The 24,569-nt window shown below is 44.6% G+C and overlaps 1 protein-coding gene across 2 annotated transcripts in view; it reads left to right on the forward strand.

The window, feature by feature from the left end:
- ZBTB38 (zinc finger and BTB domain containing 38) overlaps nt 1-24,569 on the forward strand; it is a 117,842-nt gene that overhangs the window by 34,077 nt on the left and 59,196 nt on the right. For both annotated transcript variants that reach the window (XM_060011348.1, XM_060011349.1), the window contains exons 2-3: nt 7,526-7,669; nt 8,897-8,971. The gene's annotated coding sequence lies outside the window, so the exon portion shown is untranslated. The remainder of the gene's footprint in view (nt 1-7,525; nt 7,670-8,896; nt 8,972-24,569) is intronic.

Consider the following 24,569-nt stretch of genomic DNA (forward strand, 5'->3'; position numbering starts at 1 on the left):
AAATCTTTTATTACATTTGCTTTTAATTATAAGCATGTATTGCTTTTGAATTTTTCTCAATTCTAATAAAAACGCTTTAAAAGGAATGAATGAGAGCACTTGGCCTGAGCTGTCAAAAGCTGTGAATAAGCTGCAAGTCTTTGTTTATGTGTCAATTATATCTCAATACAGCTGGGGCGGGGCGGTGGGTGGGGGGAGGAAAAAATGCAAGTTCTTGGGAGGGTCACACCATTTCTCTAATCCACCTCAGCACTATTGACATTTGGGGCTGGATAATTCTTTTTTTTTTTTTTTTTTAATTTATTTATTTATTTTGCGGTACGCGGGCCTCTCACTGTTGTGGCCTCTCCCGTTGCGGAGCACAGGCTCCGGACGCGCAGGCTCAGCGGCCATGGCTCACGGGCCCAGCCGCTCCGCGGCATGTGGGATCTTCCCGGACCGGGGCACGAACCCGTGTCCCCTGCATCGGCAGGCGGACTCTCAACCACTGCGCCGCCAGGGAAGCCCCTGGATAATTCTTTATTGGGGGTATGGGGGAGCTGTCCTGCATATTGTAGGGTGTTTAGCAGCATCCCTGGCTTCTACGTATCCCTGACAGTAACATCCCCCCAAGCCCCAACCAAAAATCAGCCAAAAATGTCTACAGACGTTGCCAAATGTCCCCTGGGGGCAGAATGACCTTGGATGAGAATCACTGCTCTAGTCCTCAATTTCTCATCAGTGACGGGAGACCTTGAACCAAGTGCTCTCCATGCTCCCTTGAAGCACCAGCATTCCCTGATGGCATCAACATGGATGGAATCTAGAAATGTGCTTTCCAGAAGCTGTTTTCCTCCAGAGCCACTAGGGGGAGCACTCTGCAATACAGAGGCCAAAACAGAGCCTGGGGGAACTTGTTTGCCCCTCCTCCTTGGACTTTGCTGTCGGTTCCCAACGCCCCAGCCTTTAATAAATAGCCTTTGATGTTGAGAGTGATAACCCTTAACCACGAGGCATGAAGAGCTATTTGTCTTGTGATGTGAGCCATAAAAGTCGTTGTTTTAGATATGGTGGAAGAGTGCAAAATGTTCTTTACTTTTTCAACATTCTTTGTAAGGCAGTTAGATGAATCATACCACAAAAAAGAAGCTGTGCCTCTCCATGAGGAGAGTCTGTGGAACAACGAGGCTAAAAGGTGAAAGATCTAGTTCTCTTCCTGGTCCTGCCACTTCCAGGCTGTGTGATGTTGGCCAAGTCTCTTAACCTTTCTGGTTATATATAAGAGAGCTGAGGAGGTAGGCTGAGAAGTTACTTCCTTAAGGTTAAATACTGAGTTAAATGGTCAAGCATGGATTTGAATCTGACCTGTCGACTTCATGGAATAGTGGTGAGAATCAAATGAGATGGAGTAGGTGAAAGAGTTCTGAAAAATAGAAACCACCATGCAAGTTCAGGGTGTGGATTTGCAGATATTGTGGGAGTGAGAAGAGGTGACAGCTAAGAGACAGCCTGGTGGGGATGGAGGATGGGGGGAGGGAACTGGGTGAAGGTAGGTCCAAACAGGTTACAGAAGATATTCCTCCATCAAAGTGTTATAAATGACAGGAAAAGGCCTCAATGTCCCCAAATCTTTTACTACTGACAGGACATAAGGTTTCAATCCCCATCAAAATGAACAGGCCACTTGGAGGGGTGTTACTTTACGCTCTTATGAGATATTTAAACACCTTAATGAAAGTGAAAAATCTATTCCAGGGGACTTCCCTGGTGGCGCAGTGGTTAAGAATCCGCCTGCCAATTCAGGGGACACGGGTTCGAGCCCTGGTCCGGGAAGATCCCACATGCCACGGAGCAACTAAGCCCACGTGCCACAACTACTGAAGCCCGCGCACCTAGAGCCCATGCTCCACAGCAAGAGAAGCCACCACCATGAGAAGCCCGCGCACCACAACAAAGAGTAGCCCCTGCTCCCCGCAACTAGGGAAAGCCCGCGCACAGCAACGAAGACCCAATGCAGCCAAAAATTACTTAATTAATTAATTAAAAAAGAAATCTACTCCAACACTGATTTTTAAACTTTGTAAAAACCCTGAACCACAGTAAGAAATAGGTTTCGCAGAGAGACCCAGCTCACACACGTTGTAAAACTGAAACAGAAGTCTTACATGTAATGCACTTGGAAATTTTCTATTCTGTTTTCTTTTATTCTGTCACTGGAAACCAATGCTCGTTTTGACACAATAGACAGTGGGTCTCGACTTCCAGTTTTAAAAGCATTGTACCAGAAGTTTTCATGGGAGAAGAGGAGGAAACATAGGGTCCTGGTGCTGGGTAAGGGAAGAAATAGAGATATGGCCCCCAAACATGACTCAGGGAGCCTCAAAGATGAACTTTTTACATTTTTCTAGGGCCTGATTCTTTGAGGAGGAAGAAAAAAGAGCAAAAATCCCAAATTCACCTAAATGAGTGAGGATGGGCCACTGAGCAGTAGCCTCCAGGCTTGATTCTCAGAGGTCCTGATCTAAACCCCATACCATTAACCTTTATTGAGCCCTTCTTATACATCAGACATTGCACTAAACACTTTATATAAGTGATGGCACAAAAATTAAGCTTGAGTTCTCCCTGATTTTCCTTTCTTCCTGCTCACTAAGAAGAGTTCTGGCTTTGCCTGTTCAGTTTGTTTTCCTGCCCCATCAGAAGAAGAAGAACTGGACAGAGGTAGAGGGACTGGAAGAACACTGGTTAGGGCTGGAGAAAAAGCTTTGTAGGGAGCTTGGGAGAAAGAAGGGGAAGCTAATGCTGTGGGGTATAAAGGGCTTGGATATGAGGGGGAAAAGGCTGTTAAGAAGAATTGCAAGGGCCTCTGTATGATGTTTGAGAAATGCAAGTATTGAATATAAGTTAACTTGAAGTTACTTTTTGGTGACTGGGCTGGATTTCTCAGACTATAACATCATCCTGACACTGGCCCAGGTGGGTCATGGACTTAATAGGGTTACATAAGCACTATCTTATTTAATCTGCATTACAAACCCATGAGGTGGTGTTGTTTTTTGGTTTGGGGTTGTTTTTTTTTTCAGACTAGAAAAGGAGGCTGGTATAGGCTACGTAACATTAAACTCATATAGCTAATAAATTTGGGAAAATACTCCCCAAGTTGATCTATAGGTAGAACACAATCTCCATCAAAATCCTAGCTGGATTTTTTGCAGAAATTGAAAAGATAATCCTGAAAATCATATGGAAATGCAAGGGATCCAGAATAGTCAAAATAACTGTGAAAAAGAATAAAGTTGGTAGACTCACACTTCTGAATTTCCAAACTTTTTATGAAGCTACAGTAATCAAAACAGTGTGGTGCTGGTGTAAGAACAGACATCTAGATCAGTGGAACAGAATTAAGAGTCCAGAAATAAACTAATATTTGTAGTCAGCTGAGATTTGACAAAGGGGTCAAGACAATTCGTTGGGGGAAAGAATAGACTATATTTAAATAACTTTTAAAATTCTAGATCTGTTTTAGATATACAGAATTCTTGTGAGAATAGTCTTTTCAACAAATGGTTCTGGAACAACTGGATATCCATGTGCAAAGAATGAATTTGGATCCCTACCTTACATAAAAATTAACTTCAAGTGAATCATAGACCTAAATGTAAGAACTAAAACTATAAAACTCTTAGAAAACTCAGGTGTAAATCTTTATGACCTTGGGTTAGACAACAGTTTCTCAGATGTGACACCAAAAGCACAAATGGTAAAAGAGAGGATAGATAAGTTGGACTTCATCAAAGTTAAAATTTTTTTCTCCGTCAAAGACTACCATAAAGAAAATGAAATACCTACAGACAGCGAGATGTATTTGTAAAACATATAACTGACAAAGGCTTTGTATCCAGAATATATAAAGAAGCCCTACAAGTAAAAAATAAAAAGACAAATAATTTAAAAATTAATAAAGGATTTGAATTGTCTAATTCTCCAAGGAAGGTATACAAATGGCCAATAAGTTCATGGAAAGATACTCAACATCATTAGTCATTAGGGTAATGCAAATCGAAACCTAAATGAGATACATCACACCTAGTAGGATGGCTAGAATCTAAAACACAGACAATAAGATTGTTGGTGAGGATGTGAAGAAATCAGAGCTCTCACACATCACTGATGGGAATGTGAAATGGTACAGCTCTTTGGAAAACAGTTTGACAGTTTTTCAAGATGTTAAACATAGAGTTACCTTATGACCCAGCAATTCCACTCCTTGGTATCCACCCAAGAGACATGAAAGCATACGTCCACACAAAAACTTGTACTCAAATGGTCATGGAAACACTATTTGTAACAGCTAAAAATGAAAATAATGTGTTCATCAGCTGATGTATGGATAAACAAAATATGGTTATAGCTACACAATGGAATATTATTTAGGCATAAAAAGGAATGAAGTACTGATATACTCTACAACATGGGCAAACCTTAAGAACATTATGCTGAATGAAGGAAGCCAGACACAAAAGGCCACATACTGCATGATTCCATTTATACGAAGTGTCCAGAAGAGCCAAATCTACAGAGACAGAGAGAAGATTAATGTTTGCCCAGGACTGTGGGGAGGTGTAGGCAAATGAGGAATGACTGCTGGTGGGCACAAGGGTTCTTTTTGGGGTGATAAAAATGTTCCAACATGAGGTTATGGATCACACACTTATACAAATAGACTAAAATCCATTGACTTGTACACTGTAAGTAGGTTAACTTTAGGGCATATAAATTATACCATAATAATAAATTGTTTTTTAAAAAGTGATTGAGATGAGAAAAATTGGAGGCAGCAAGTACAGACAAGTCTTCTAAGTCTTTCCTGTTTTTTAAATTTCCAGTATATATACTGCATTTGTTGTACCAAAGTGGAGGGTTCTCCAGATGGCGTAGAGGTTAGGGGTGTCACTGCACTTAGATCTCTGTGTCCTCAAATAGATGTTTTGCCCAGTTCTCTGATTTTATCCTCACTGTTAGAATCAACCCCAGAGCATACAGTGCAAGGAGCTGCATCTCACTTAAGCTTATTCGTCATTTCTCCTTTGCTTTATCTTTCTCCTCACATTATCCTGGTCCCACAAGGTAGACTGAAAAAGAATCAGACTCCGTTCATCTAATGAGAGAAATAAATACCCGTGTATATGAAGCAAGCAAGGCCATGGAGCCTTTGGGGAAACAGCAGGGAGGTGCCCAGGGGCATTTTCTGCAGAGAGAAGAAAAGCATCAACAAGCCTTTGCCAGAAATACCTGGAACTTAAAGCGCTCTGCTCAGCCCAAGGTCAGGCTCTGTGCGGACATTGACAGTGACCCGGGTTGCTGCTGCCTTGATCCAAAGCACGTGGCTTTCTCTCTTCTGAAAGTCACCTCTGCTAATTCCTCTTGCCTGGGGAGTCAGACCCCGCAGCACAAGTGTAAGTCCTCAGAGCGGCAACTGGCAGCAGTTCCAGGAACAAAGTAACGGCGTCCCCAACGATCAGAGGGATTGATTTCCTGAGCCCAGGAGAGGGATCCCGTGACCAGACACCGTGCCCCACAGCGGAAAGGAGAGCCGCGGAGTGGCATCATTGAGGAGGCCAGAACCTCTCTGCCCACTGCCACAAGGAGCTGGAAAGTCCTGGCTTTTATCTTCCTCTTGGAATCATGGAAAAGTACAAACCACAGAATCATGAACCACAGGGGGAGAAGGTACCTCCAAGGTCATTCTTATCCAGGGCCCAGATACCCCCATAAATGGATGTTCTCTTCTTGCCAGCCCTCCTCGCCTTGGCTTGAGTACAGCCACTGATGGGATTCTCACTCCATCCCAGAAAGGCAGCTGATTCTTGGTAGGGCGGCGCTCAGGGCAGTGACTGCCGTTGGCAGGTCCAGCTCCGTTTCCTGTCACTTCCAGCCCCTCCTGGTGCTTTGAAACCACATGGCAGTTCCAGCTCTTTCTCCAAGTCTCGGGGTCTTTGAGAACGCTCTCGTGTCTTTCTTCCCCGTTGTCTTCATGTCTGCCGCAGGCTTGTACCTTTAGCTGCACTCACCCTCCCACCCACACCCCTGAGGCCAGGGGGCAATAAAGACAAGTCTGGGCCTGGCTCCTCTGAGCTTCTCTGTCCACTGTGCTCTCAGACACTGCATCCACCACGCACCACCGGACCTCCCTAGCTTTGTCTTCTGGTTCTAGCTCCTGACCGCCGCTTGAACCCGACCAGACTTGCCCGCCCCCTGCCCCATCCGCCTGGCCACTCTGAGTTATCCAAGCTTCAGACATCGTATTGACCCATCAAAAGAGCTTGAGGCCTACTACCCTAAACAGATCATCCCTAATTGCTCCGCTATTTCCTCATAGGATTTGGTTTCAAGCCCCATCATTACCCTCATTTCCCCTCACCTGGACAGGCTACTTCTGGTCAATATGCATTCGTTCGCTCAGCCACTCAGCATCATGGTTGAGAACACAGGATTTGAGATCAGATGATGCAGACTCCGCCACTAACTAGCTATGAGACTTTAGAGAAGTGTCTTAATCTCTCTGAGCACCTCATCTGTAGAACTAGGAATAATAATAGTACCTACCTCATAGCTTTGTCATGATAAAAATAAACGAAATAATCGCTAAAGCACTTAGCACAGAGGCTCCAACATTCACTGCAAGTATTCAATACATGTTCTTTACTATTTTATTTTAAAATGATCATTCACTTATACATTATGTGTTTACTGTGCCCTGTGGCAGGCACTGGGATATAAATACCCCTCTTAAAGAGAGGGCCCCCCTTCAATTCAGGATGTACAAGCTCACACTGCTAGCCAGGGGGCAGAGCGCGGAGGCCCAGGGTCATGGTACGAAGGCAGAGAATAGACACTGAGCTCTGCTTGCTGCCCAGGGTGGGTGACAAGAGCACTTGCTACCTTTCCAGATCTCTCTGAGTACCACGGCAACTCCCTGCGTAAGGTGGTACCACAGGGAAGCGGGGTGGGGGGGGGATGCTGGAGGGTGAGGTGAGAAATCCCCAGAGAAATACCCTCCCCTGCTTCTTCTTTGGCAGAGAGCGGGCATGCCTCTGCCATGCAGGAGGGCGATGTCCCCTGGGGAGGCCTTGCTGAATCTGCCTGGGATGGTTCCGGAAGTAGGAAGGGCGGCCGGGGGTGGGGAGGCGGCAGGAATGTTCTGGCCTGCTGCTCGTCCAGGCGAGTGTCCCGAGAGGAGGGCCTCTGGACATCAAAGATTCCTTTTGTCCCCTTCCGAGTGGCAGGGCAGACCGGCCACTGGCGATGACTCAGGCCTGGCCCTGACGTCACCCACACCCGGCCACTGGCCTCCCTCTGCAGCCAGGAAACTGGCTGGGGAGTGGCACTCGCAGGCTGCAGCAAATCTCAAAATAAGGAGGCAACTGCCTCTCTCCTCCTCCTCTCCATCGCCCCACAGCACACCTTTCTTTTCTTTTCTGCTGCTGCTTTTTTTTTTTGAAGCCTCACGGAAGGTTTTACTTATAGATCAACTTTCAAAATGTAGGAAGTCAGAATGGGTGACATCATCAGAAAGATATGTGGAGCTGATCTCGACAAGAAGTGAAGAACCCAGAGCAAGAAGGCGGTTATAACTCCTGAGTCCAGGCAGTTGGCAGCGTCTGGGTTTCAGAGGAGCCAGCGCCTCCGAGTAAGTGAAGGCCACCCCCAGACCCCCTCACTCAGCACCCTTCACTGTGGGGCGCCATCTTGTTCCCTGACACCTGTGTCTGGCAGGCCCCAGCCCGGAGGGGGGGATGAGGGCTGCATCTGGGAGACCCTCCGAATACGGCACCAAAGGGATCTCTCTGATCTTTTTCTTCTCCACAGGACCAGACAAGAATGCGTTTCCTCTCAGAAAAAAAAAAAAAAAAAAAATATATATATATATATATATATACACACACACACACACACACATATATATATCTGTGTGTGTGTGTATCTGTGTACACACACACACACACACACACACACACACACACACACACACTAAGGCTGAATTCTGGGGAAAATGGCCCACGTCGTGCCTCCGACCCCGTCACTGCTCTTGTTTTGTTTCCTCTTCCTCCTTCTGCCCTGGTGCTCTGTTTGGACAGCCAGAATGTTTGTTCAGTTCTGAACTATTTGCTTCCTGGATCTTATACCAAGTAATCCGACACAAAAATAAACCCTGTTCTAGGCAAATACGTGCCCTATGCCGTCAAATGGTATTTTCGCACCTAACCTGTTAAAAGATGGCAGCTCTGGTAAGAAAACGACCACAACCAGCTGCCTTTACCCAGCGTGTTTCTGGTTGCCTGTGGTTGTTCTGGTGTGTACACCTCCACTGTCTCACTGCCCCGTTTACAGAGAGCTTATTTTCATTTCTACGTGTGCCATCGCATCTGGGATGATATTAAGCACAAAGACAGATTATATTGTATCTTTGGTGTCTGTTTTAATTTCACCTAAAGAAATCTTAAGTTTTTGCATAGCCTATAATTTTACAAGCTCTGGAAGTTTCTACCCAAGAGAGTTAAATTCCCGAGAGAAAAGTTTTAACGCGTACGTAAGAACTGCAGAGCACACAGAGATAGAAATCATACCCAGTTCTGGCTTCCAAAGTCATCTCCTGAGTCATTATCTAGTCTTTGTACAGCTTACTTAGCAGAGGAGAATTGTTCTTTATAAATTCAGTTTTATAATGATGGGGTGGGAGGGTATTTTAAAATGTATCTTATGTTATGAATGCAATAGGGAAGCTCGTTGCTTACTGAAAAAGAGTGGCAGATTCCTTTATAAACTGAAAACACTCTTTGGAAATGAACCACGGCACACCAATATATCTGTTTTGTAGGTCTTACATTTTACTTTTTGTTTTATTTTCGTATATCAGGTTGTCTTGAAGTGAGGCTCTGCTAAACCACTCTTCTTCTGGCTGTAAGAGCTGAATGCTGTGACCATTAATTTGGTGAGTGTCATTTGTCCCTAATGGCTGCTTAGTTTACTAAATCTATTCTTTTGCTTTGCAGTAAGGTTTAAGGAAAGGGGAGAAGGCACAGGGACTTCTGCACACAATGATAACAGCTGTATCAAAGAGGGTAATAGGAATAGTTAAGATAGGCTAATTGCTGTAATAGACCGAAAAATGTAAAATGACTCAAACATAATAGTTTATTTCTTGGTCTTGTAACAGTAGAGGTTAGTGGGGCAACTCTCTTTCATGCATTCATTCAGAGACATGGGTTGAGAGAGGCTCCACCTTCTGCAGTATGTGGTTTCCAAGGTCACCTGGGACTGTTTCCACTTCCCAGTGGAGGAAGAAAAAAAGAGTGTGAAAAGGTGCACATGGAGACTTTCATGGCCCCTGCCTAGAAGTGGTGCACAACACTTCTACTCATACTCTATTGGCTAAAATGCCAGTCACATGACCACATCAGACTGCAAAGAGGTCTGGGAAATGTAGTCCCTGGGGTGGGGAGCAGCCACTTGCCAGTGACAGCTCAGGAGAACTTCTGGAGAAAAGAGGTAGTCCTCTCTGGCAGAGCATAATAAGGAACTTAGAGATGCTCAAGGATAGGACAGCAGAATGAAGCAGTGGGAGAAATAAACAGTGATCAGGTATTTAGAATTCTCTAACAGACACTCTTAGGTAAAGAGTGGGCAAGGAGCAGCGGGTGAGATTTTTCAAGATGCCTCGGTCCATTCTGACCCTAAGCATTTACATGAGCACCATCAGGCCACCAGTGGCCAGTGAACCACGAAGGACATTCTTCCCCCCTTTTCCCCCCCACAAGGTCCTCTTAGTCTAGGACCATTCTGGCTCAGTTTCCTGGTCCTGGGTCTAGTCATGGTTGTTCGAATTGTCCAACAGAATTCTGTTCCACCAGTGGTCACTAGGAAAGCTCATGGTTTCTTTAACTCATGGTTGTGTCTGCTCTTGGGGGTGTTGGGAAGCTACCCTCCTCCAGATCTTGGCATGCTTTTTAATATTGGGAGGTAGTGGAGGGAATTCCTGACAAGATGGGATCTTCAACTCAAGTTACTAGAGAAACATGTAAAAGCAGAAATGGCTCTGGCTGGGGAGATTAATGCTCCCCAAAGGATTTGATATATAATTCTAGCTTTTTCTTTTCAGGAAAAGTTGCAAAACATTTACTGAAATAATGAGTGGTAAGGTTATAAGCCCTGTCTGAAGAGCCCTGAACTAATTTGATATTTTATGTAGCCTTTCACCACTGTTGGTCTTAGTGCAATATCCCCCTCACTGGTAAATATCAGAAACCATATGGTGGTGCCTTTATGATGTTCCCAAGGCATCATAAAGACCTCCAATAAAAATAGACTATATGTGCTCACTTCAACAGCACACACGCTGTAAAAATGGACTCCAGTCCTTGCCTGAGCTGCCTGGTACCTACTTCTCTAGTTTTGTTGTCAATATCTGACTGGACAGTCCGGTTTCTGATTGTATTTTACCCCTGGACTTGACATTTCTGGCAGTCACACCCACACCCTGAAGAATATGCATTGTCCATTGTGCGGGAAGACCAGCTACTGGCTGGTTTAACACAGCTCTCAGGCTCTCATGCAGCCTAACGTCTGGCCTCATCTCCTATTACTGCTGCCTTGCCTCCGCCCAGCCCCCTCACATCTGGAGCAGGCTAAGGAGGAGTGGAATAGAAAAACAAGTTACGTATTGCAAAAGTGCTTCAACCTTTGAAAGTCCATTTTCTTGGTTTGGTGGGTCCCAGAGTGTCTACTGAGCAGAGAGAGCTGGCTGGGCTAGCGGAGTAAACTAAAGATAAGACCAGCTTGAACGGGAGAGTACAGTGCCTGTAACAAGGGAGCAGCCAGGAGGAGTAAGTTGAGAACAAGTACCAGGTTTCAAAAGCTGGAGCCAAGTGGGGACGATCTGTTGCTGCATGTACAAGCCTAAAGGAGTCTGCTAGGAAGGGCAGGGCCAAAGGCCATGGTCAAGGAGGAAAAGGAGTCAGGGTCCATTCACTGGGGAGACTCTTTAGTCATCGCTTGTTAATTTCAACTGCCATGTGATAATGACTCCTCAAAGCACTAAGTATGCAGGAATTGACAAACAACCTGCTGATTTTTAATGTCTGGCTGCCTAGCATGGCAGAGAGAGGAGTGCGGCCGCCAAATCAAAATTTCACTGCCGCCAACACGAACCCTCCACAGGGAACTGGTACAGCACACTGGGTGACACCACGGACCCACCAGCAAGGCAGGGGTAACAAATACACACTTTGTAAATATTTTGATCTTTGACATTTTCAAAAAAGCGTCAAAGTAGACATTATGGGGAAAGTTAGACTTTCTTGAGCTTCCTTAACTTATAATTTTATATTTTATTTTATTAAAAAATATTTTTGTTGAAGTATAATTAATTTACAGTGTTGGGTTAGTTTCTGGTGTATAGAAAAGTGATTCAGTTTTATCTATATAAAAATTTTTTTTTTTCCGTTCTTAATTCCATAGGAGGGGTAGAATTCAAATCTGGGGTCATAGTCTTTTAGGAGCTTAGGTCATCCCTGTTGATTTGTCATACGCAGATGTGGTCTGGGCACAACTGGCTGACGTAGGCAGTGCCTGGAGCAGTTGGTTATTTTTAACCCCAGAGGTTTTATACTTTTCATGGCACAGAAGTACAGGCTCCCCTCTTGCTCTGGGTCAGCATTATGAATGTCCTGTTACTCCCTTTGGAGGATTTTGCAATCAGGCCACGTCACAGACACCAAAGCGAAGAATTCACGGTAATGGGGCTTCGTAATTTCTCATGCTGAAATCCCCTGACTTCTTGTCAAGAACGCAGTTGGAAAACACCACACCGAAGACTTCAGGGTTTTGTTTTTAACTCAAGCCTCTGGTTTTCATCAGAACTTTACAGCTTCCTCCCGCTTCCGAAATGGTATTTTTAAAAAATGTAAAACTGAGATTCTGTCAGAATAAGTAAGGTAATATATGTGAAATGGTTTGGGCAACTTAGGAAAATGTGTGGCAAGTCAAGATGTTGATGAAAACAAGTACCATAGCTATGGTCAGCATTGGCGTTTGGCTTTTGATATTGCTATTAATATTGTAAGTATCATCATTTTTATTTATTTCTTTTTTTGGTCTCTCTAAATTGACTTTCATCTGAAATCCTTAGCTCCACTTCCTTTATATATATATATATATATATATATATATATATATATGTTATTTATTTATGTTTGGCTGCGTTGGGTCTTCGCTGCTGCACGCAGGCTTTCTCTAGTTGTGGTGAGCGGGGGCTACTCTTCGTTGCGGTGTGTGGGCTTCTCATTGTGGTGGCTTCTCTTGTTGCGGAGCACGGGCTCTAGGCGCGCGGGATTCAGTAGTTGTGGCACGCGGGCTCAGCAACTGTGGCTCACAGGCTCTAGAGCGCAGTCTCAGTAATTGTGGCGCACGGGCTTAGTTGCTCCACGGCATGTGGGATCTTCCCAGACCAGGGACCAAACCCATGTCCCTGCACTGGCAGGCAGATTCGGATTCTTAACCACTACACCACCAGGGAAGTCCCCACACCACTTCCTAACTAGCCAAAGCATGTGGTGTAAAAATTTCAAGGACATTTGAAAAGCTTTGACTCTAGGCCAGAGGCCTAACCGTGAAGCTTCTAATCTTATTCAGAGACATTTGACCTGGGACTCACTAAGATCCATGAGGGAGGGTAGATTTGAGCCATCTCTCTGCCAAAAAAAAGATGCTTCTTGGCATTCAATGGGGCTCCCAGTGCATTGGCCAGAGGAGATTTTGAAAGCACTCCACAGAAGCACTGGCCCTGGGTGGTGTCTCCCAAGCCAGAATAGAGCCCATCATCTGTCCAGAAGCCCCTAAGCAGAGTGCAGTGTCTCTGCTTGGTGTTCTGGGTAGGGGCCAGGGGGATTACACACAGAGGCAACAAGCATGAGATCAACCCAGGAGCAGTAAAGATGTTGTGGAAACTGAATTCCCTTCCACATTCCAGTTCCTATAGTCTGTTATCTTCAAATGCAGCAGGAAAGTAGTATCTAGTGAAAAGGACTTTCTCATTGACCCAAATTCCTTGGCATCGACTATATCAAAGTACTTTGCAAAAGAGAATGTAGCTTAAAATTCACCCCAGCACCGGACTCAGTCTATCTGTCTTCCAAGTCCTCTTGCAGCAGCGAGGCCATGGCTGGGCTGGGCTCCTAAGAGGCCTCTCTTCCCTCTCTTTTCACTCTACATGAGGCAAATTCCTTTTCTTTACTTTTAAAAAATTTGTAAAAAGACCCATAACATAGTCACTATACAAAATCTAAATCTGGAAAATACAGAAAAATATCAAGAAGCAACCAACAATCTCTAGTAATCCAACAACCAAGCAACAATTCAATATTAACATGTCAATGTATTTCTTTTCAATTTTTCATATATATTCTTTTCTTCTTTTAAACATTACTGAAATGGTATTTTATATGCTTTTTTTCACCCCACTTAACGTTATGTTGTAAACATTTTTTCAAGTCACTAAATGATTTTGAAAATTCGATTTTTTTTTTTTTTTCGGTACACAGGCCTCTCACTGTTGTGGCCTCTCCTGTTGCGGAGCACAGGCTCTGGACGCGCAGGCTCAGTGGCCATGGCTCATGGGCCCAGCTGCTCCACAGCATGTGGGATCTTCCCGGACCGGGGCACGAACCCGTGTCCCCTGCATTGGCAGGCAGACTCTCAACCACTGTGCCACCAGGGAAGCCCGAAAATTTCATTTTTAATGGCTGTGTTTCCATTGCATGGATATATCTTAATTTATCCATTCTTTTTTTATGTACATTTTTATTGCCTCTAGTGTTCTGCTATTATAAACACAAAAACGTTCTTGTAGATAAATCTTGGTGGACACCTTAGGCAAAATTCCGAGAATTGAATCAGTAGGTCAAATGACCTATTTTTAAAGTTCCTAATGCATATTGATAAATTAGCCTCTAAAAAATTACCAATGTCTATTTCAAAACCTAAGTCCCCTTCAGTTTCTCATATTAAAATGCATGCTCCTAGGCCCCAGTGGCATCAAAAGCTCTGAGGAGGCGGCCTAGGAATATGCATTTTAATATACCCTCCCAATCCTTATGCACATTAAGGCCTGAGAATTATTGTTAATGCTGCATTCAATTCAATAAACATTCATTTTCAACAACACTTATTAGAAAATAGATAACCCTACCTAAGCTAATATATCTAAACCAGAATTTAACTTAAAGGCTCTTTTTGGCTTCTGAATTTTAATTTCTCCTTAATCGTGGTTTGGTATAGTTGAAAGATTATCAGCTAGGGAGTTAGGAAACCTTACCGTAAATATGAGGTAACTGAGCCCCAGAATGGTTAATTTACTCACTTATGGTTGTTACCCCAAGATTTAGTGGCAAAGGTAGAACTAGAACTTGAATAAACAAAGGGCCCGGATCCACCCAACCTCTGGGTAGTGTTACCAAGTCCAAGCTCAGTAGTAGTAGCAGTAGCTCGCCACACGACAGGCCAGTAAATCGAGAGACGAGGTGTTGGGGCAAAGGGATAGTGACTTTATTCAGAAAGCCAGCAGACTCAGAAGATGGTGGACTAGTGTCCCAAACAACCAGCCTACCAGAGTTAGAATTCAGGCATCTTTTATACTAAAAGGGGAGGAGATGTGGCTAGTTGTTGCAAACTTCTTGGTGCCGCAATCCTTTGGTCCTGCAGCTGTCCACGTAGGTCTGGTCACAATGTTCCCATAAACCTCCAACAAGACAAATGTTATTCTCTGTTCTGCAACTTTTTATCTCTATGTGAATGGAGAAATGTTATACCTTTAAAGGTCAGAGCCTTGAGAATGGACTATCACATATATTTCAGGCTATCGGCAACATTGTTTTACAAAAGGTGCAGAGCCAGCATGACTAAGCACAGGCCACAGAGCACAAAGGTTAGAGCTAAAGGAATAGATCCACTATGGAGTCAGGTTTGTTCTTCTCTGTTACAATAGTGGAGACAAGGCGCCGAGAGAAGACTGACTCCTGAAGTGAGCACCTGCTTCCACCAGGGAATTTTTATCTGCCTTCTGATAGGCAGGGCATACCTCCGGACATGTGTGGGCAGCCCAGACCCTGCAAGGGTCACCTCATGAGACCACTCTGGGCCCTGAACCCTGAGGTGGTAACACTTAGACCAAGGAGGACATAGGATAGCCACACGGATCCAGACCATGAGGGCTGAGTAGGAGGTCGGGTCCAGAATCAGAAGCCAAGAGAACAGAGCAGGGGCAGGCAAGGGCAAGACTCATACTGTGGCAAAAGTTAGGTCGCAGCAGCGTGAGTTGAAAAGACCAAGCCAGAGCTGGGGGGAGCTGCCGTGCGTTCAGCCTGGAGGATGGAGTCTCATTACCCAACTTCACAGTCAGGCAAGGTACTGCCCCAGTCTGCGCCTGCCTCATTATCTCCGAAAGGTGCTGTGGGCTGGGCTGCCTTCTGACAGCATATAAGTAGGGGCACCTGGGTGAACGAGGACAATGGGCCACAGAAGAGGTACCCAAGAATGGAAACTTGGAAAATTCTCTGTTACACCAGAGAACATAGTGAACAAACAAAAACCAAATTTGAAAATTCTCACCACCTTCGGAGAGGAAGTGTGACTATCCACCCTGTCTGTATATCTCTGCTCAAAGCCATCAGACCATACCCACTGGTCACCTGATGGTATCTGGCTGCCCTTCCACTTGTTTTATCAATACTACGTCAACTTCTGGAGGGCCACTATCGTATCGTTTGACTTTTGGGTTCAGCCTCCACAGTCTGCTCAGCCCCCAACAGTCCCCAGTTCACGGGCAGGTTCTATATATCACCATTTAGGTTCTTCCATGCCCAAGTTCACGTCCACGTCCTGTGAATGCACCAGGTAAAGCACAAGAGACAAAAGCCAAAGGAGAACCTTCGTTCACTGCACCCACCCTGCACACAGAAGCATGAAGGAATTTGCCTAGGATCACAGAGCTTCCCTGCCTCTGTGCATGATCTCCATGATCTCTTGGCTGTCCCCATGCAGGACCACTGCCCACCTGATTCTTGGCCTCCTGGTCCAAACCTGTGGAGCCAAGGTCATGACGGGTATGGATTCTGGGAAGGTCCACAGCCTCCCTTGAATCCGGGGTACAGCAGATGGAAGGTGACTTTCCAGACATGGCTGGGCCAACTCGAGTCATCACAATGACGTTGGCCCTTCACAAAGCCCATTTCCCTGGTGTCCTGAACAACTTCCCTGGCTGAGACACCTTCTGCTATGCACACAGAATTCCAATTGCTGGCAGGACCTGGATCCCTAGGCTAGGAAGATCCATGGGGTGGTGACAGCAGTGCCTGCAGATCTAACTCCCAGGAGGTGGAAGTCAGATTTCCATGACATCCAGACAAAGTGTCCACATGCTGCTGGAGAGTCTTGAGTGGTCAACAGAGTAGGAGGTCCAAGGGCAAGAAGTGTTCAGTGTGGCCTGTGACATCTGACAAGTGCCACTGGTGGTCCCATCCTTACCTGTCTGTGCTAACTCCATGTCCCCCCCGGCCAGCCGGAACAAACACACATGCTGCTAATAAGTTACCAACTTTAGGAATAAAAAGCACTTATACAGTCTCTGGCCAAAGCTGCAGGAGGACGCCAGCCCAGGCAAAGTCTGTCACTGCCCCTTGACTGTCATATCATGGCCTTATTACCCCATGGGAGCGAGTATCACTGATCTCAAGTCTGCCTGCTGGACCAAGAGGTACTGCCTCAAAGAAGCCCAGCATTCCCAGATGGCAATGTCCCACCACTGCCGTCAAAAGGAACCAGACAAACCTGAAACCTCACCCCATATCAAGAGCCCCATTTTCCATCATCGCAATGCCAGACAGTCCACATTGCTGGCATCGAAATGCCAGACAGCCCACCATCAAAAGGAGCCCCTGTGCCTCTGTCAGGATGGCTAACATAAAACATACTGATGTTACCAAATGCTGGCGAGGATGTAGAGAAACCGGATTGCACATACACTGCCGGTGGGAGTATAAATGGTTCAGCCACTCTGGAAAACAGTTTCATCGTTTTTAATAAAGTTACACATACACTTACCATACATTCCCACTCCTGGGTATTTACAGACGAGAAATGAAAGCTTAGGTTCACACAAAAACCTGTACATGAATATTCATAGCTGTTTTATCTGTTATAGCTTAAAACTGGACACCTATCAAGTGTCCTTCAGTGGATAACAAACTGTGGTACCTCCATACCATGGATTGCTATTCAGCAGTAAAAAGGCACATCCAACATGGATGGATCATAAGGGCATTCTGCTGGGTGAAAGAAAGCCAGTTCCAAAGGGTTACAGACTGCATGATTGCACTTACATAACATTCTTAAAGGGACCAAATTACAGTGTTGGAGAACAGATCAGTGCCAGGGGTTAGGGCTGGTGGAAGGTGTGACTATGGTGGGGTAGCACAGGGGTTTCTTTGTGGTGATGGAATATCTTGATTGTGTTGATGGCTTCCCTAATCTCCACATGTGATAAAATTTCATAGAGCTCTAGACACACAGACACACACACACACAGCATGCATGTAAAAACTGGTGAAATCTGAAGTAGTAGTCTGTACCTGAGTTAACTGTGTCGTACCAATATTACTTTCTTGGTTTAGAGAATGTACTACAGCAGTATAAGATAATACCATTCTGGGAAGACAGATGACATCATACAGTTACTGTACTATTTTTGCAACTTCTTGTGAATCTTCAACTCTTTCCCCAAAAATTATTCAAAGCAACTTTTTATAAGTTTTATTTTAGGTTTAAAAAAAGGGGGAGGTTGTTCCTCACCCCAAGGAAGGGGGATTCAGCCACTCCACTGGCTTCTCTTTCATGAGCAACTCCTATTGTTTACTTTGCCGCTTTCTAATTTATGGTTAGGCGTCTACGGCGGCATCCTGGTGGCTTTGGCCTCACCCTCTGCTTCTCAGAGTTAATCAGAGTCAGCCCATCTCAGACCCAATCACAGCTCGTCTTCCAGCACTGAGTGTGAATGTTCTCCCCTCCTCCACCCTGAGACTGTAACTTCAAAGACTCAGATCTAAGAAATGGTCTCACGGTGAAAAATCTAGGACAAATCATCATTCTCACCCTTGCACGGTAATTTCTTTTCTGGAATGGCTCTTTGTCTTCCCTGCTCTTCATACCGATTATTCTCTTCACCTTCACCAAATGGCCCCTCCTCTAATGGAAGGAGATTAACCCTTCTCTGCCCCCTCCCAATCTCATTCCGCTGAGGGCTTTCTCTCTCCAGCTCTGCTCTCTCCGGGCCCCATGCCGCAGCTGAACGCTCCAATGTGAGACGGCTGCCTTCCCTTTGAAGCATTTAGGCCTCTGTCAAACACCTTTTTGCCAGACTTGGCCCTGGGAAGACAGTTTTGAAATTAAACTTATCGTGAGCCCCCTGGGTTTGCAGTATGGAATTGCACAAGGCCCTGGGCATTTAGGTCGAGGGGTACCCGCTGTGCTCGCTACCTTCAGGACCTCATCCTAGTGAAATTCTAGCATTATTTATTCCCTTGTTTTGTGGAGGGGTCCCTAGTACCACCTAAGATTGAGGCTGTGCGTATGGGGCTGATGTCTATGCGGCATCCTGTCCGGATATGACAAGACACACACACACAAGCCACTGTCTCCCAGGACTGGCCTCAGTCCCTAATTTCCTGCCGTGCCTTATTCATTAGGGGCAGCCATCTCAAGAGACCATGGTGAGAGGGACATAGGTGTATGTGTCTTAGGCCTGGTTGTGAGCTGTCATCAGGTTGCTGCGCCAGAAAGGGGACTATTCGAATTGTTGATCTTCAGTGGGCGTTGGTGAATCTCCTAGTTTTGCACCTTCTGGTTTCAAAACCATACTGAACAACAGAAAATGAAACCTGCAACTTATTTTTAGCTGCTTATGCTAACTCATGAGATTTTTCTTTGCAAACCAAATAGGATAAAAGCCTACTTCAGCCGGCTGAACTTAATCTGATTGACTTAATATAGCAATCAAGCCTATCACGTCTGATACTTCTCAAATAACACTTGGTCCCAGGTGATATGTTGCTTAATGTTTACTATTTTGCTAAAAATTATATTTTTAAAAAATTAAGTATTCTATAACATTTTCTTCTGAGAGGAACTGGGCAAGAAGTTATAAACCCTCTATACTGGAATCTATTCATTAGTTCACTTATTCTATAACCATTTGTCAGGCACCTATTTAGGTGAAAAGTGGATTTTTGTTTTTTAATTGAGCCAGTGTGTTGAATCCCAAAGAGCAGAATACTAGGAATTAAGGAATACGGCTTTTATCCTGGTTGCTGAGGTCTTCAGATATCACACTCTCTTTGAATCTGATGTTCTCCTCCCTCAGGGAAAGGGTTCAGGGGCTTCCCTGGTGGCGCAGTGGTTAAGAATCCACCTGCCAACGCAGGGGACACGGGTTCGAGCACTGGTCCGGGAAGAAGATCCCACATGCTGCGGAGCAACTAAGCCCATGCGCCACAACTACTGAGCCTGTGCTCTAGAGCGTCCAAGCCACAACTACTGAAGCCCACGCGCCTAGAGCCCGTGCTCTGCAACAAGAGAAGCCACCGCAATGAGAAGCCCGCGCACCGCAACGAAGAGTAGCCCCCGCTCACCGCAACTAGAGGAAGCCTGCGCGCAGCAATGAAGACCCAACGCGGCCAAAAATAAATAAATAAATAAATGAAATTTATTTTTAAAAAGAAAAAGAAAAAAGGGGTTCAGATGGCATCATCTGAAGCGCCTTGCCTATCCTATAATACTGTGAAATGGGCTATGCCATTGAGAGCCCGAGGAGACGTTGAGGCACATTTTGGAGGCAGTGGTGTGGTCGTCGAGCCACCCTTATTTCTGTGTCCCCTTTCCCTGTTCTAGGAGGGACAGATGTAAACAAAGCCTGTGGTCTGCTGGCCAGACAACTTGTCCCCCCACCCCACCCCCCGACTTGGTAAACAAGTGATTAAGAACTTGAAAGACTTCCATAGGTATTTTTAGTCTCCAGATCCGTTCCTTAACTCATGGAACAAGTTCTCTAATTTTAGGAAGTGGTTTCAAAGGACAAAGCTGAAGATTCCACTGGTAGTGGTGGGAGCAGAGAAAGGACCCCTAATCTGGCGTTGGTTAATCAAGATCCTACCCATATAAGCCCCTCCATTGCACCTGGCAATGCTCTAGGTGCTGTGGGAGATACAGAGATCTCACAGGATGCCAGCCAGAGACGTGAGTAAAGGCAGGTAATTCAACACGACAAAAACATATTGTGCTTTTGTCTTTAGTCCAAAGGAAGTGGAGATTCACTGAGGTTTGTTAGGCTGCTCTGGTGAGAAGAGGTTCATGGTTGTGACCTTTCCGAACTACAAATTCATTCATCCGAGAGAAGAGAAAGCAAGTGAATTTGTTCCCAGGTTGTCTTGGAATATCTGCTGCCCAGGATGAAGAAAGATATGAGGAGAGGATTATGTTCTCACATGGGGTAGATTTTACCCATCTGTAAGAATTCTTCCTTCTCCACTTTCATTGACGTCACCACCTTCCCTCTTCAACCTAGTTGCCTGCTAATCTCTCTAGAAAGAAGAAACTCAGCCTTCTTGCTGAATGTCTTTTGCCAGTTCAGGATCTAGAAGACCCTGCTGTTTCATTTGCTCTCCATCTGGGGAGTGGCAAACAGTGATGGCTGCAAATGAACGTGTGACTAGAGATGCAGGAATGCTCTTGATCTCCGTGGGCACGCAAGGTCTTTATTAGTGCCATATTTCCAATGCACTGCAAAATGAAAGCAGGGGCTATTCTGCTGCTAAAGCTGAGGTAGTGACATCGAAAATGGTGGTGAGCCATGCTGAGGATGTTCCCATGGGAGAGTCTGAGCTGAATTACCTTGGGGTGGGATGTTGTCTACCACAGTCTCCCGGGCAACCCTAAGTCACATACCACTTTTTCTCGGTTGAAAACCACATGGTTCACATTTCCCTTCTCCCTCCAACTCTTTCCTCGAGGGTAACCTCAGTTTGGTCCCCAAGGCTTGCTGCCTGGCCCTTGCCGTCAAGTGTGTACTGCTTGCCCTCATCTTACACAAGTGCTAATGGATGGAAGTGAGAAACCTCATGTCTAAGAATTGGAGCAGGCTTCCTGGAGCTCAAACTCCTCACCCATGATCATTCACCCAAGCCTTTGTTCTACTGCCTCAGGACCACCGAGAGAGATAATCCTCCTCTCATATTCTGAGCAGGGTGGAGCTGATGGAGTTGATTTGAAAGCCCCCTTTGCAAGCCATCTGGCTGGCATTTAAAATTACTGCCAATGAGCGAGACAGTCATCTGGTCACCTAGCCAGGAGGCAGGAGACTTGGAGTCCAGCTCTTGGCCTAACCAACCTAGAAAGCAAGCAAGTGGGGCTGGATTGTTTAGAATCACAAACCTTCAGAGCTGGAAGGGATCTTAAATGGGGGCAGAATGTACAGATGTTCACATAGAGAGGCAATCATTAAAATGATGCATTTGAAACACTAAGCTTGGAAAATCTCTTACTCAAAAGTTAGCCTTTTCAAAAGTCCATTTTTAAAATATGTTGGGGAAGGAACTCATCATATGGACTTAAGTTGTCTGTTCAGGACAGAAACACTATTTGTGAGTAGAAACCAGGTCAGTCTTTTTTTTTTTTAATTTATTTTTTTAACATCTTTATTGGAGTATAATTGCTTTACAATGGTGTGTTAGTTTCTGCTTTATAACAAAGTGAATCAGCTATACATATACATATATCCCCATATCTCCTCCCTCATGCGTCTCCCTCCCACCCTCCCTATCCCACCCCTCTAGGTGGCCACAAAGCACCCAGCTGATCTCCCTGTGCCATGCGGCTGCTTCCCACTAGCTATCGATTTTACATTTGGTGGTGTATATATGTCCATGCCACTCTCTCACTTTGTCCCAGCTTACCCTTCCCCCTCCCCGTGTCCTCAAGTCCATTCTCTAGTAGGTCTGCGTCTTTATTCCCGTCCTGCCCCCAGTTTCTTCACGGCCATTTTTTTTTTTAGATTCCATATATATGTTAGCATACAGTACTTGAAACCAGGTCAGTCTTGATTGTTATACTGAGTTTTCTTTGATTATTTATTTATTTATTTGTTTGTTTGTTTATTTATTTTTTGGCCGCACGGCCTGTAGGATCTTAGTTCCCCGACCAGGTATCAAACCCGTGCCCCCTGAAATAGTAGCTCAGAGTCTTAACCACTGGACCACCAGGGAAATCCCTCTTTGATAATTTAGATTAGAATAATCTAACAACTGGATAACAAATTTATCCACAAATGCAGGCTTGTAGAAGAGTTTTAATACAGCAAATGGGTAAACTCACTAAGTGTGTGATCTTGGGCAAATATCTAGATCTCTCATGGTCTCAAGTTTCCTCATCTGTACCATGAAAAGACTGGACTTCATTAGGTGAAGTAGTTTGCTCAGATGGATGTGTAAGCTTTTCCACTTATTTCGCCTGATAAAACATTTCCAAATTATGACAAATCTCTGACCAAAACTGTTATCCTGCTTTCTATCCTTAACTTTCCAACATGGTCTAGTTAATTCCTCTTCTCTTATTCTTTTCCACCTGCTGGTCCAAACTGTCTCCAGTTGGTACCCACAATTCCCAGGGCTTGGAGAGTTGAGGCTGGTTCATCTAAACAGGGGTAGTCCTGGCTCCAGGGAGTAGGGGTCCCCTCTACCAGGAGTCTGCACAATCAGAAGATTCCTATCGATACATCAGGACAATGTGGATGGAGGAGGTTTTATCCTTTTAGGATTGGTGGAAAGACCCAGACTTTGGAATCAATTGGACTGGGTTTGAATCCTAGCTCTGCTATGTGTGACTGGTAATCTCAGTTAGTTCCTCACTTAAAGTTGATGATAACTAATACCCACCTTGCAGGATTATTGGGTTAGAATTAAATAATATAGCTAAAATATTGAGTACATAGTAGGTTTTCAATAAATGGTAGCTACTATAGACTTAGCTCTGATCAAAGTAGAAAGCAGAAGCCCCTGCCCTGATATCTAGGCAAAATGTAGATGTTCAAAGTAGCATTGGACTTTCCTAAAACTTTAGGCTAAAATATCATTCAGAGGCATTTTTAGTCATTGATAAATTAAGTCACCATATTGTTTCCATGAATATCCTGCAAACAAATGTAATAACCAACCTCATAAAAATGTTTAAACTTTTTAAATTCTAAGAACTTAAACAAAAATGTTACATCTGGTAAACATTTTATTTTTAAAAGTCGAGATTAGGAAAAAAAAAATCAAGATTATAGTAGCCGAACCTGATAACAAATTTTACCCACAAATGTTGAATATCTGTATTAGGTATAAACGGAAACCAGCTGTAGTTTTTAATGCAGTGAATGGAGCAAAGAAATGTGCAAACCAATCCAAATGTTTATAAACCAAGGACTCCTCGGGGACTCAGTGCCCTGACTTTATGTTTTTTTTAAACAGAGAGTCAAGCTTTGTTCATACTTGAATTATGTACTTTGCATAAGTCATGCAATTTAACTTTAACCCACAGGACTGAAAAGAGAATGAGCTCAGACTGACTGCAGAAGGAGACTGTAAGCAAGTAAGGGCATTAATCAAAGTGAAAGAGGCAGCCCTACTGCTAGCTCTGTCCTTCTCCAGGCTGCTCCTGCCGATTATTTTGGGTTCCTTGTGCTTGACTCATCAAAGAGGCAAAAACAGGTTAAAATTTTCATCACAGAAAAGGGATTTGTCTGTTAAATGCACGTTTGTGCCTATGCCCTGAGGAGGTTGATGAGCACACAATTTTTAAAAATCATAAGTGAGTGCATACCCTTGCCACTTGTAATCATGACAAAGCTTAAGTAATTCAGGCATGACCATGGTTTCTTTTTTTTTTTATGTGCAAAACAGGATTTACTAGTCGAGAATGTCTGTCTAAACAAGTTCATCCATGTAAATGCTTTCAGCTACAGCTCAAATTTGTTTAATACAAGCAGGTTCGGTAAACAAGCCACATTTGCTTGTTGAATGTTTTGGAACATCACAAAATAAACCGATAACGTGGCTTTTAGGCTCGATTTGACAGACGGTAGACAGAGAACCCCACTGGGAGGTTTGGAAACCACTTGCCCTGGCATCCGGCTTACAAGCACCAGTAAGGGACCTGACCGCATTCACCATCCTGCCCCTGTAAAGCGGACATAACACTCTTCACTCATTCTGTGGGAGCCTGATCTGGATTACTGTCCTTGTCACTGTCATTTATTATCTCAGGCAGAGGAGGCAGCGACTTCATTCTATGTGGTCAGAGTAGATTCCGTATCGTGTATATTTAGCTTGCATGATAATAATTTGTGAGTATTTTAATGTGAATGTCTAACTTTCAAGTGTTACTAATGAGGACTATCTGGACAGACACCAAGGGCATCAAATGTCTGTGTTCACCTCAACCTCCTCCAG

Source organism: Delphinus delphis, chromosome 4 (genome assembly GCF_949987515.2).
Source record: "Delphinus delphis chromosome 4, mDelDel1.2, whole genome shotgun sequence".
NCBI classification, from domain to species: Eukaryota; Metazoa; Chordata; class Mammalia; order Artiodactyla; family Delphinidae; genus Delphinus; species Delphinus delphis.